The sequence below is a fragment of the Gobius niger genome (genome assembly GCF_951799975.1).
Source record: "Gobius niger genome assembly, chromosome: 17".
Lineage (NCBI taxonomy): Eukaryota > Metazoa > Chordata > Actinopteri > Gobiiformes > Gobiidae > Gobius > Gobius niger.
In genome coordinates this window covers 2,677,912-2,690,058 of record NC_136868.1, presented here as the reverse complement: position 1 = coordinate 2,690,058, position 12,147 = coordinate 2,677,912, and the positions used below count along the sequence as shown (strand labels likewise).

Genomic DNA, 12,147 nt, shown 5'->3' with positions numbered 1-12,147 from the left:
CCAGTGGTTCTCAACCTTTTGGAGCCGCGACCCCCATTATAACAGTTAAACGTGTTCGTGACCCCCCGCCCGGGTCACACCGTGGGAAATCGGAACATTAGCCTACATATTTCTTCAAAAATAAAGAAAAAAATCAAATGGCTGAAATAAAATTCATCAAACTACGAACAAATAATGGCACTCTGGTAAAATAGCAAACATATGCTACAATAAAACATCAGATTATATGCGACCCCCCAAATTTGTCTCGCGACCCCCTTAGTTGTCCCTACCCCCAGGTGGAGAACCGCTGGCTTATACAACCACGAAGCAGATGCTGCTCTGCTAAGTGATTTGCCTCAGGTGCTCTGTGGAGCGGCTGTTTTTAATGCAGGCTGGCTGATACCATAGACATGCACTAGCCTTGCATTAGCCTAGCACCACGAAACTCTTCAAATATAAGAACTGCATGAATTACAAAAAAAAATATCTCCAGAAATCAGCAATACTCTGGAAATGAGGCCCTATGTCAAAAATCCTGAAATATCCCTTTAATAGTGTGTTGGTGACAGATAGGAGTTTCCCTGCTCAGACAGAAGCAGGATCCTGACGATTGCTTGTCTTTATCAGCTGCTCCTCTTGTCCCTCCTAACAAAGTTCACTGCGGTCCCTTTGTGCGTCAGGCGTCAGAAACCCGACTGTGTCACCGCACACGTGCAAACACATGTGTTTTCGATCCGAACGACGGCTCAGGGCGCGTTCTTGATCTCCACTTCGGACCATTCGTCTCCCGTTTGACTCAGGCAACCACAAGCCCACCTGCCTGTATGTTATCAAATGTAAGGCCCGGATTGTTGGTACTTCTATAAGTGCAAACAACAAGGCAGCATGAAGGAAACGGAAACAAAAAACGCGTGAATCGCAATAAAGTTTTCCAGCTGTTTTGAGCCGAGCCCACACTGCAAAAAGTGAATATCAAGCATTGGCTTTAATGACTTGAATTGAGGAAATGTTTCTTGTTTTGTCGGTTTTCACTCATTTAGACACTTTTCCTGATCGGACCAAGTTTACTTTGCTTGTTTGAGGACATTTCAGACCAGTTCTAGGGTAAATCTCACTTTGAAATAAGAAAGTAAAATTGCCAATGAGACAAGACCAATTTTCTTGCCCCATTGGCAAAGAAAATAACCTGAAATAAGGACGAAATGTATCGAAACGAGTCAGAAACATCTCAGAACAAGTGAAATAATCCTGGACAAACGCCCAACAACATCTTAACTAGTCAAAACAACTAAAATTTGGATTATTGTGCTCAAATTGAGATGTTTATACTGATCTAGTTAATTACTTTTTGCGGTGCATACGTCACACGAACTGGGTCTATAGATTCCTCAGTCGAGACTTAACAAAATGTTGCCACAGTGGACAGTTGGGAGGCGATTTCCCAAATGCAAATGGAAGCCGAGCTGCCAATCCTAATCTGCAGTGAGACGCTTGAGCCGAGCCGCTTGCCCCGATGCAAAATTAATCCCAGGGACAAACCGATTGCGTAAACATCCGAGAGCAGTTTGAGCGGCGCGTCCACGGGCGGAGCAGGGATTAGCGGCGCGCGACACACGGGGTGAGGGGGAACTGTTCGGGGGCGTTGAGCTCGCACTAATTTATGTAAACTTGTTTCAGTGTCTGTGTTTTGCTTAAGTCACTGAAAGCCCCACAACAAGGTCATCGCGCGGTGTTCATTCATTTTCCACCCGCAAAGTGTGAGTCAGAGGAGCCGCGGGATCCCGAGGCCATGTTTGTCCTGGGTAGTCATCAGAGAGATAAAACGTGACAAAGATTTGCTAATGGCTCGGTTTGTGCCGCGACACTTTCTCCTATATTGGACGACGACACGGAAAAGCACAAAGGAACATGAACTCTCTCAGAAACACTGCAGCGGCGAGCACTTCAAGTTTCTGCACTGCAAAAAGTATTTAACTAGGTCAGTATAAACATCTCAATTTGAGCATAATAATCCAAATTTTAGTTGTTTTGACCAGTTAAGAAGTTGTTGGGCATTTGTCCGAGATTATTTCACTTGTTCTGAGATGTTTCTGACTCATTTTGATACATTTCGTCCTTATTTCAGGTCATTTTCTTTGCCAATGGGGTAAGAAAATTGGTCTTATCTCATTGGCAATTTTACTTTCTTATTTCAAGCGAGATTTACCCTAGAACTGGTCTGAAATGTCCTCAAACAAGCAAAGCAAACTTGGTCCGATCAGGAAAAGTGTCTAAATGAGTGAAAACCGCTCAAAACAAGAAACATTTCCTCAATTCAAGTCATTTAAGCCAATGCTTGATATTGACTTTTTGTAGTGTGTGTGATTTACTCGGGCTTTTACGAAGACTCGCTTGATTGTGAATAGAAGGTGACCAGGTTACGGTCATGGTGGCACCGAAACAAGCAGCAACTTCCTTCTCTCTTGGCACAGCTGCAGTGAGAGAGTCCGCACTAGCCATGAAAACCCAGCTTTTTCTTAAGGCGAGACACTGCAGGTGAATAGGGGGGGAAAAAAATGTAGAGATGTCAATTTGAAACTTTTGCTGAACATCACAGATATAAATATGAGAAAAAAATGTATTGCATTTTTTCTGTCATTTCATGTTTTCACATAAAAATAAGGCATTTTGAGCATTAAAATGGCCAAAATTGCCTATATTTTGGGCAACGAAATCAAAATATTGAGCCAGATTAAATGTTATGGTTTTATTTTATTGACATATTAGTAACTAAGATTTTTGCAGAGGGGATTTTGGATATTTTGTTTAGTTTTTCAATAAACTAATCATCAGTGAAAAAATCTGTAAAAACTCAAATTCCGCCTGTTTTTTTGGTTTCAAAGCAGAATAAATCAGGCTAGGAACTAGATGTTAAAAAATCCCTCTGAAAAAACCTTCCAAATCTTGTTGTGTCTTAGCCTGTAAAGTTTGGAGTCTGTGGGAGCTTCTATAAGGGCTCAGGCTCTGCCCGAGTGCGGCTTCTCTCATTCAGAGAAAACCAGCCCTGAAGTTTTGTAGCGAGTGCTCATGCTCGGCCCGTTCTTCCACTTTTCCGCTCCAGCGTCTCGTAGGAGGAAAAACACCATATTTGGGTGAAAGCGTCATCACGGGGCCCCTTAGCAGGACACGTGGATGTCAAATCTGTCAATATTTATGAATGAAAACCCGCGGGAAAGACGGCCTTTCTACTTCCGGGTCGCCCCCACCTCGCAGACAAAACATCATAAAATAAACATCATCATTTTCATATCTGACATGAAAACTAAGATGTAAAGGGAGGAAAATAGATACAAATCTCCACTTCCACCACTGCGTGAAAAATCAATACTTTCACCTGCCGTGTCTCGCCTTAAGTAAACAAACAGCAAACTTATGAGACCTTGGAACCAAGATCCCCCCACGCCTGCAGCACAGTGGAGGCGTCACAAGAGGCGCTACGGGAAACAAAGTCACGCAGCTTCTATTGACGGAAGTGAGCGGGGAAGTCTTTAGGAGTTACTGCGCGGACGCTGTGCTCCTCGTATCATTACGCCTCACAATATAGTCCCCCTTTTTATCTGCTTATAAAATCGACATGTTACATTTCTGTGTAAATATACTTTGCATGAAAACACTTCACGTAACTTTATTTAAATAGGGAACACGTGGAAGAGCTTGGTAGCTTCTATCGTGAGCTTTTTTGGAGCTATATGACATGTGGGAGAGGCTGCGTATGTGCTCCGTTTGCGTGACAGAGCGCACGGACAAAGACCAAACGGGGATATATTAACTCGACTAAGGTTAGGTAAGAACATATCTCAGTATGTAAAAACGGTGGCCTATTCCTTTAAGGAAACACTGTTGCATTGTAGCACATCAGCGCCCAGGTTTTCCAACTTTTATTGCAAAGGTTGTTGACATCAACAAAGGTACGTGTTAGAAATTGATTTAAACAATAATTTACACTGACACTTTCAAAATGATCTAACATGGCATTTTCTTTTGAGTTACCAAATGAATGAGATAAAGTCACTGGAGGTGCTGCAGATACAGGTGTTGCTGTTATGTTATGCACTATATTGCTACAATTGTGGATTTTCTACTAAAACTAGGCCTTTGCCATAGTTAAAGGGACTACACGGAGTTTATAAATGTTAAAATTGAGTATTTTCCTCCCCCTACATGTTCCTCCATGTCCTAATGTGTAGAATGAGCCCAGACCAATGGCCGCTGGCTGCCCTGCTTTTTGACCACAAACGTGGGGGCCGCCATTGCTCCGCCGTTGCTGCAGTACCTCCATATCGCCGCTAGGCCCCCATTGAAAAGCATTGGACTTTAGACACGTTAAAAACTACTTTAAAGCCTGGTTTCAATTGTTTCAACGCTAGACTAGGCTAGATCTTCCTCCTGAGATAACGCTGGGTTAATAACAATATATGAAACCAGGCTGGTTTCCGTAATATGATTTTTTGAAATCTCGTATTTAATGAGGCTCGGACTGTTAGCATTGGAGCAGCGCGAGCTACACGTCACGCAAGGGCCGAGTCTACGGTGAAAATCCCGCCCGTATGTCCTTTTTAGGAACATGCTTCGTCAGAGCTGGGGAGGAGGAGCCTGTAAATCCGCCATGAATTGCCCCACGGCCGTGGTCATTCTGGTAAACGGGGAGGAGTGAGCATAAGACGTCCATTATTTTCTACAGTCTATGGCCCAGACATATTCACCACAACTGCCTCTAAAATCCTGCACTGTCACTCAAAAAAGTTGTTAATTCGGGTCCGAAGTCCCGTCATGCACGAGCTTAAGATAGAAGCCGCAGTTACACGTATGGCCTGAGGTGGCAGTAGTGAGTATAAAATGGCTAACTCTCATCTAGCTCTCATTTTTGTCTCAATTTTGTAAAGTCAAACTGGAGAAAATGGACTCGGTTAAGTCGGGTTAAGAGGCTAAATACACAGGAATACAGAAAGTAGATTTTGCATTATGAAGGCTGTTTATTTGGATATTTGAATTCCAGAGTAATGGAAACAGCATCTGCCAAATGGAAACACCTTCATTGGCAGTAAGTTGGCAGACCATCCAAGTCGATAATACACGACAGATTGTTCCGGTCAGACTGATATCACTTGAACCAAGACTTGAATTAAAAACACAAATGAATGAATGTTCCGTTCCGGTTAATATCCCGGCTAAGTGCAGGGAAGTGCGATGGTCGCTGGCGGAGCAGAGGTGGACGGGTGTTAGCAGTGAATCATGTGGTTGTAATGAAAGGCCTGGATAAACGAGAGCCAGAGGAGCTCTCCTGCGCTCCGGACTTCAAAAGCCCCTCTCAGCTTTGGCACGAGGGTCCCTGACACCCCCCGCACTCAGCGTGGACATCACCAGTGTCAGCGGGGACGGGGGATTGTGGACTTTCTGCTACTGCTTAACAAAGCGCACTCAGGAGAGAGGGCGTCGGGCGTTCAGCCGCCGTTTGAAAAGCATGTCGATTTGGTAAAGCGTAACGCGGTTCAGAATCGTCAGTCGCACATTAACAATACTGTCTGGACTGCGCTCACCTGGGCCCAGCTGCTCGGTGATACAATAAACAGCATCGTCACCAAGTTTGCAGCTGTCTTATCGTCTAAAGTTGTTCATCTGAGTCGTTTCAGCTCTCACTTAGAAGCTTCGTCAGCAACTATTGATGCTCTAGAACAGTGTTTCCCAACACGTACGGGATGCACACAATTCCCTCAGATAAAAAAAAGATGTAACTGAGTAGAATATCAATATTAGCTTTATACCGTAAATTCTCTAATACTGGCCTGTATTCCATTAGTGGCCGGGTCTTCGACAGAGGCCGGGTTCGCGGCTGGCGGAGGCAAATTAAAGCCGGTCTCTAAAACAGGCCGGGGCTTTTATTAGAAACTATAGCGGTAGAAATATTCCCCATGTTAGGAATTTGTCTCATACTGGTGTAAATGAAAACTCACGTGCAGGAAGTAACAAACTGAACCCGGGCCGAGGGGGACGCTGCGGAGGAGCTGATCCGAGCGTAACTTTGACAGAGATTTAGCCACTTTTCAAACCTCCTGTGACGATATTTGGAAACAGGGCAACAAATGTTGTGTGACCCTCCAGGGTTTTAATAAAGTCACCATCGCGTCTTCAAAGCACGTCCAGCTGCTCCGTGTGCAGGTCAGTCCCATGCCTCAAAATAACTCCTCCCATCAGCGCGAGCGTCTCGTCTTCTCTCGGGTCAGTCTCATGATCGATCACAAACACAAACGCTCCGTCTAGACTCGCCTTTTACACAAGATAACAACAAATAATCCGGTCCGCGGTAAAAACGAAACAGAAACCTGCAGTGACACTGATGTCAAAGCTCCGCTAACAGCAACGAAACACTTCCTGTTGTCCCGACAAAATAAAAGGCGTCAATGTTCCAGCCGCTGGGAGAGGGTTTGAAATGTTCATTAATAAATGAACCTAATATTTTAGGTGCAAATGGACACAAATGTCGTTTTTCTTCATTTTCCTGGTCGTCCGTTTTGCTCAAATAGAAATAAAGGCCTGTCTCTAATTGTGGCCTGGTTCCAATAAAGGCCTGGTCCTAGATGCCCTTGAGTAAATAAAGGCCTGTATTAGAGCATTTACGGTATATAAGCTTGAAAGTATTTTTGAGTGAGTATTTTAGCTATATTTTGAATATAACACTTGACTAAATACACAATAACTTAATAGCTGCAGGATCCTCGAGTTAGTGGGTACTTAGAGTAGAAATTAACGCCTCAAGGGGAATGTGGGTGCGAACCACTGTTGGCAGCAGGTTAACTTTATACTTATCCAATAGGGAGAGGTTTCTTATCACAGGTACCACCCATTTATAAAAATACAACCCCCCATTCTCAATAATGTTTATTTAGTATCATTCAATAGGGCGAAGGTTTCTGGTGCATTTTGAGGAAGAAAAAACAAACGAAGTAACTTTCACAGGTATTTAAAGATATTAAAGGAATAATATGAATATATATTGTATGTCATGGTTCTGTCTGTGTTCTGTCCCCTGTTTTGGTTTGGTTCTGTCAAGTCTTTTATTTTGTCAGGCCTCTGCCGCCCTGGCCGTCAGTGGACCTTCCAGACCCGCCTCTGCCTTCGCCGGAGACCCCGGACCCGCCTCTGCCTTCGCCGGAGACCCCGGACCCGCCTCTGCCTTCGCCGGAGACCCCGGACCCGCCTCTGCCTTCGCCGGAGACCCCGGACCCGCCTCCGCCTCTGCCGGAGACCCCGGACCCGCCTCTGTCATGTCCTAGACCTCCATGGCCCCCAGACCTGTATCCTCCGGCTGCCTTGCCTCCGTGGCCCCCAGACCTGGCATCCCTGGTGCATTCTTTGCCTCCATGGCCCCCTGACCTGCGGGAGTCTGCTCCCTCCGCCTGGCCCCCTCCGCCCTCCCGGGTTCATTGACTTTGGGACATCTGGGAGCTGTCCCTTGATGGGGGGGTACTGTCATGGTTCTGTCTGTGTTCTGTCCCCTGTTTTGGTTTGGTTCTGTCAAGTCTTTTATTTTGTCATGTCTGTTCTGTCCTTGTGGTTTTGCTTTGCTTCCCTTGTGTTGATTACCTGTCCCGCCCTAATGTGTTTCACCTGTTCCCTGTTCCTTCTGTATATAGACCCCTGTGTTTTCCCTTGTCCTTGTCGGTTCATTGTATTCTTATGGTGCGTTGTGTGTGTGTCCTGTTCCGTGTTCCTGTGCTATGTGAGTTTTGCATTTTTGTTTGTTCTTGGCCTTTGCCATTAAATTTCCTTTGAACCTGTTTTTGGCTGTTTTTGCTTTTGGGTCGAATCCCCACCACACATCGTAACATTGTAAGGCTGGGATGATCCACTTTTATCATGATCTGATACATATCACGATACTCAGGGGCCGATCTGATCTGTAAATTATTAAGTGATATGTTTACTCTAAAATGTGTAAAAAGTTATGTGTCCAAGGTTTACAAACCAAATGCCATTTGACATTCACTGAAGTGTTCAGATTGAAGAGAACAAAATGCTATAACTTTGCAGCACAAAGTATTGCGATCCAAGTCCGATCCGATATTCGTCCCAGCCCTGATCGATGCCACTTTACTCTCCTTGACTATAACTTGTTGCTGAGACTCTGTGATTGCACATAGTTGTTTATTAATATAGCACTTGGATGCATTTGACTCTTCTTTAGACAGTCTGGTTAAGCCATCTGCATAATCGGACTTAAAAGGAGAAACTTGTGGGAGGCTACGAAAGCTTACCGTGTACTGTGGTTGTATGAATAATTGAAGCGAAGTGGAAGTAATTAAAAATGGATACAAATGCTTTTATGCAACATGTAAAGTTGCATAAAATGGCATCTTTAGACCTGCACTTTCGAACATGAAGTAAACATTATTATAGAAAAATAAAGTCAGAAATGTAAGAAAAGAAAACAATGTCTCCAACATCTCACCAGCTTAACAGAAGTCATGAAAGGTTTTCCTCCACAGAGAAAGTTGCAAAGTGCAGTGGTTCCCAGACTCGATCTTTCACGCCACGATCGACTCTACCCCGCACACCTTTCTGTTTCCACCAGCGCATTTGTTGTGGGCGGTGCCCCACAGAGGAGCGCTCAGTTTTGATCACCATTAAAGTTTAGTAAGCCGTGAGGAGAACAAATGTCTGCATTCTGGTGAGTGATATGGAATCATTCAGAGGTGTCAAGCTGTAATACAACAGAAAAAAACCCGCTAAATATGAACTATGAAGGTAAGCTACATGCAGATGTTAGGCTAACACCAGCTAACAGTGGCTAAATTCTATTATCGGCAAAATCCACTTTTAGAACAGCGTATGCTGTTGGGAAATATTAAATCTGTATGACCTGCGTGTCAATAGTGATGGCTGTGCACTTCAGCAGCCTGTTCACGTCACGCTCCTGCCTGGGGAACAAGGCCTGGAGTATTAGAGTTGAATGAGTTCATATCATTTTGGTCCAGGCGTTTGCTTGAAACAGATTATCTATTTGGTAGGTTTTTTGATAACAGTCTCCAAAGCTGTAGTAGCAGTAGAGCATGTGTTCAAATCCCAGCTCCCGCAAACACACACTGTCGTTGTGTCCACGGGCAAGACACGTCACCCTCCTTGCCTCCAGTGTCTACGGAGAATGGGTGCATGAATGAGAGAGTGAGTGGGTGACTGGTTCCTTGCTGTAAAGCTCTTTGGGCCTGATAAAGGTAGAAAAGCGCTTTACAAGTTGAGTTCATTTACCATTGCCATATAATAACAGTACCTTGTTTAGCCTTAATAAATGATGAGTGAACACTTAAAGGAACAGGCCACCGTTTTTCCATACTGAGATATGTTCTTACCTGAGCTTAGACGAGTTGATACGTACCTGTCTGGTCTTTGTGCCTGTGGAAGAGCTTGGTCGCTTTTAACTTCACCCCGTTTGGAGCCATAGGAATACATTGGGAGAGGCCAAATGCTAGCAACATTTTTGGTCGTTTTGCATGACTGAGGACACGCACAAAGACCAAACAGGTACGTATCAACCCGTCTAAGCTCAGGTAAGAACATATCTCAGTATGGAAAAACGGTGGCCTGTTCCGTTAAGTGTTAGTCACACTTAACTAGTGAATTGTTCATTATGAATTAAGTGTTAATTCATCATTTATAAAGGCTAAACAAGTTGTAGTCAGTCAAAAGCATGGTTATTGTACATTCAATGAACACACACGAGTCTTGTTTATCACAGAAAGTCCAAGATATTGTGCTTAATCGAGCGCCACAACACACTGATTCTGCATTAAAACTTCACATTTTCCCCTTACAACAACAAACACACATGACACTGCGCTGGCTTGAACCTCTCAGAGCCCAGTTTGATCCTTCCATCCCAAAACATCAGCCCGCGCAGGTCTATGCTAGGTGACAGAGTAGCATCACTTCAACGCCTTTCAAAACATCAGCCAGCGGGACGGCATTATCAGTCGGCTCATAATGTCTAATCTGCGGCCGTGCACCAGCCAGCCGTCAAAACCGAGATGTCAAACCGCCGAAGCCGCCGCCGCCACGCTCGGTTGAAGCGTGTCCCCGCGATTACGTAACGCCGCGCATCCCAATAATGAATAACACAGCGCGCCTTCCCTTTCCTTGCCTACCTGGCGTTTGATGTGGCTTCCCCTTCTCCAGCCTGAGATCTGGGCAGTTCGGCGCCCAGTTGAGGGAGCGATCGGCGACGCAAAACAAAAAGGAGGAGAAGAAGAAGAAGAAGAAGAGGAAACGCAGGAATGGGGATGTAGCTTTAGCGGCGGTGGAGATGGAGGAGAGTGAGAGAAGCACGCGGAGACATGCTCGATGGTGATGTGTGTGCATGTGCGGAGGGAGGGGGGGGGGAGGCGGCGGAGCGAGGCGAGCGAGGCGACGGAGGAGGAGGAGGAGGAGGAGGAGGGGAGGAAAAAAAGGCTTTGTTTGCCGGGGGGAAATCTCCAAGGACGACCGCCGGTGCACATCTGCCGGAGCTTCGGATGGAACAAAACGAGATGAGAGCGGGGAGCAGATAAACAGCTAAAAACCACGGGGGACGGGCCGGGGTAAAATAAAAAACACAAAAAAAAGCACGGACTGTAAAATTGCGCCGTGTTTTAATCAAAGGGATAAAATCGTTTGAAGGCGCCGCCATGAATTATTTATGACACTCGAATGAATGATCGAAACCAAACCATATTGTGCTGCGGGAGTCCTTTTGAATACACTGTCCGATGTGGTCAATGGCAAATGCTGAATATAACATGAGCAGAATAGAATCATGATAATAATATAGTTATTTTGCCGATAGAACACGCTTTGCTGCATGGGGTTCCTCAGGGATCAGTCTTGGGGCCAGTTTTGTTTTTTGTTGTACATCAGTCATTAGCCGCTTTATCGCCTCTGAAGGCAAGTTTATTTGTAGAGCACAATTCATACACAAGGCAATTCAAAGTGCTTCACAGTCGCATAAATACAAGAAAGCAAATAGAATCAATAAAAACATTAACATAAAATTAATCAATTACAGTAAAAGGCAAGAGTGCAGATAAAATACTTTCAGTCATATGCATTTTTAAGTCTTGTTTTGACTCGCTCTGTCTTGAGCACTATTTTTTTCTTGCTCGTTCACACAAAGTTTCCTAACCTCTGTTTTGTCGCTCCTTCTCCTCAACATCAACATAAAATTGATCAATTACAGTAAAAGGCGAGAGTGTAGATAAAATACTTTCAGTCATATGTGTGGGTAAAAAGAACTGTTTTCAGCCTGGATTTGAACATTGTCAGAGTTGAGGCCTGTCTCACATCCTCGTGAAGACTGTTCCAGATTTTAGCTGCATGAAACTGAAACGCAGCCTCACCGTGTTTAGTCCTGACTCTGGGAACCACCAGGAGGCCCCTCCCTGAAGTGCTCAGGGCCCGAGATGGTTCATACGGCTCTAACATGTCAGAGATGGACTTTGGTGCTAAACCATGAAAAGACTTGTAACGAGCAGAGCTGTTTTAAAGTCTTTTCTCTGAGCGACAGGAAGCCAGTGCAGAGACCGGAGCACTGGACTAATATGGTCGTATTTCCTGGTTCTTGTCAGGACTCGAGCAGCAGCGTTCTGAATGTTCTGCAGCTCTGACAGCTCGTTTAGAGAGGCCAGTGAGTAGGCCGTTACAGTCGTCTAACCTGCTGGAGACAAACACATGGATAAGTCTCTCTAAGTCTGGTTTTGACACGATTCCTCTGATCTTAGCCAGGTTTTTCAGATGGTAAAAAGCTGCTGATGTTATTGCTTTGATGTGGCTGTTTTAGTTCAGGTCTGAGTCCATGATTACTCCCAGATTTCAAACCTGATTTTTTGGTTTTAGAGAGAGAGACTCAAGGTGACTGATAACACACCAAAAACAATGATCTCAGTTTTGTCTGAGTTTAGTTGGAGAAAGTTGTTTTGCCTCCACAAACTGATCTGTTGGATGCAGTGACAGAGTGTATCTACAGGCCCATGTTCTCCTGTATCAGTGACACGTAGATTTGAGTGTCGTCTGCATAGTTGTGGTACGACACATTGTTACAGTTTATTAGCTGACCCAATGGAAGCATCAGCATGCAGTTTGCTGATGATATTCAATTGTATT

The 12,147-nt window shown here is 44.7% G+C and overlaps 1 protein-coding gene across 1 annotated transcript in view; it reads right to left on the bottom strand.

Moving 5' to 3' along the window:
* The window catches only part of rgs8 (regulator of G protein signaling 8), a 66,338-nt gene extending 56,107 nt beyond the window's left edge, over positions 1-10,231 (bottom strand). Inside the window, exon 1 of the mRNA XM_079575017.1 lies at positions 10,158-10,231. The gene's annotated coding sequence lies outside the window, so the exon portion shown is untranslated. The remainder of the gene's footprint in view (positions 1-10,157) is intronic.
* Positions 10,232-12,147: the final 1,916 nt, after the last annotated feature.